The sequence below is a fragment of the Chrysochloris asiatica genome, unplaced genomic scaffold (genome assembly GCF_000296735.1).
Source record: "Chrysochloris asiatica unplaced genomic scaffold, ChrAsi1.0 scaffold00116, whole genome shotgun sequence".
In the NCBI taxonomy this organism is placed as follows: domain Eukaryota; kingdom Metazoa; phylum Chordata; class Mammalia; order Afrosoricida; family Chrysochloridae; genus Chrysochloris; species Chrysochloris asiatica.
In genome coordinates this window covers 5,843,843-5,845,732 of record NW_006408634.1, presented here as the reverse complement: position 1 = coordinate 5,845,732, position 1,890 = coordinate 5,843,843, and the positions used below count along the sequence as shown (strand labels likewise).

Sequence of the window (1,890 nt, the reverse complement as noted above, 5' to 3'; positions counted from 1 at the left end):
GAGAGGGATGCAGAGAGATGGAGGGAGGGGGAGAGAGAGAGAGAGAGAATTGGGAAGAAGACAGAGGAACAGAGAAGAGAAAGAAAGTGGTGAAGAGACAGAGTGAGACACTGCATGTGTGTGTGTGTGTGTGTGTGTGAGAGAGAGAGAGAGAGAGAGAGAGAGAGAGAGAGGAAAAGAACTCTGAGCTAATCTCACAAAATGGTTCCGTAGTCACTTGACTCATAAGACCCTACAAAATCATGCAAATCAAGAGGTTCAACACTCAGAGCTGAGGCCCTCAAGGATATGCACATCTGAAAAGTCACCACGTATCTGAAAGATGTCACTTTGCAGAAACAATGCGTACCATTGGCGACGACTTATAAAGGTGGCATCGATAGGTGTGTCCAGGCCAAACAGTGGGGTTGGACACTGGGTTGGTGGCCCAGAAAAGAGTGCTGATTTTTTGCTAGGCATGTTTCAAAATGCAGGGAGCAATGCAGAACTGAAGGACTTAGATGTGGCTTCTCTGATCACTGAGTATATCCAGGTCAGCGAAGCCCCCAAGATGCGCCGCCGGCTGAATTGAATTTACTGAGCTCATGGTCGGACCAACCCCTACATGAGCTTCCCTGCCACACTGAGATGATCCTCACTGAAAAGGAACAAATTGTTCCTAAACCAGAAGACGAGGTTGCATGGAAGGAAAATATATCCCAGAAGAAACGGAAGAAATAAAAACATCTGACTCGGAAGTAAATTAAGCTTAAAATAAAATGCAAACAAAAGTAAAAAAAAATAAAGAGAGCGAGAATGAGGACAGACAGAGAGTAAGACAGACCCCGCTGGCCTTTCAGTTAGCAGCTGAGCACTTCTCATTGTACCACATCCTAGGCCCCTAGAGGAGTTCTCAAAGCCAGAGAACTGAGCAGACACCCAGGAACAGGGAACTATGAGCAAGCAGCAGCAAACACAACGGACCAAGAAGTGAGCGTATTGGCTATTGAATCTTCGAATGCAGGCTATAAAACCATGCTTAATACGTTAAAAAGAAGTTTAAAAGTGAGCTTGGGAATATTAGCAAGGAATAGGATGCGTGAGAGAGAGATGAAGAGAGATATGAAAAGAGGGGGAGGGAGAAAGAGCAATGGAGAGAGAAAGACAAGAGAGAGAGAAAGAGGAAGAGGGAGGGAGAGAGACAGAGGAGGAAGCGAGTGAAAGGGAGAGGGATAGAGAAATGAAAATAGAGGAAGAGAGAAAATTGAAGAGAGAGATGTGTAGAGAAAACAAGAGGAGAGAGAAATGAAGAGAGAAAATGATGAGGAAGCGGATGAGAGAAAAATCAAAAGAAAGGGATGGAGAAAAAGAAGAGCAAGAGAGAAGGAGCGAAAAATGGCGAGAAGGGGAGCAAGAAAATGAAGAGATAAAGAGGAAAAGAGAGAGAGAGAAAGGGGAAGAGAAAAGAGAGGGAGAGAGAGAAAGGGGAAGCGAGCAAAAGCAGAGAAGAAGATAAAGCCCTGTGGGGTGGAGGGGAGGGCTCAGGACAAGGAAGGGGAGGCTCCTTCTGTCCACCAATCCACTTTCCCTGTGACCACCCGCTCTTCCAAGTCTTGGATGATGAGCTGCAACAGATGAAAATGTGCAGCTGCAGAGACACTTGAGCGGATGGTCCCAGGACCTGGCAGGACATGAAATGAATTTCATGTCAACTGTGAAACAAAAATCACAGGACCGCTTGTTCTGAAGCAGAATAAACATACCAGGAGCAGAGCACGTGTGGAGAAGTTCACCCTGGCCGGCAGGCGTCAGGAAACCCCCCCCCCCCCCCATTGAATCAGCATGATGACAGGAGAGGAGGGAGAATGGGGGAGAGGGGCAGGGAACTGAGGGGTGAATGTGTGTGGGTGT

General features: G+C 47.0%; 1 pseudogene; it reads left to right on the top strand.

The window, feature by feature from the left end:
- Positions 1-201: 201 nt before the first annotated feature.
- LOC102823237 lies at positions 202-741 on the top strand (annotated as a pseudogene).
- Positions 742-1,890: the final 1,149 nt, after the last annotated feature.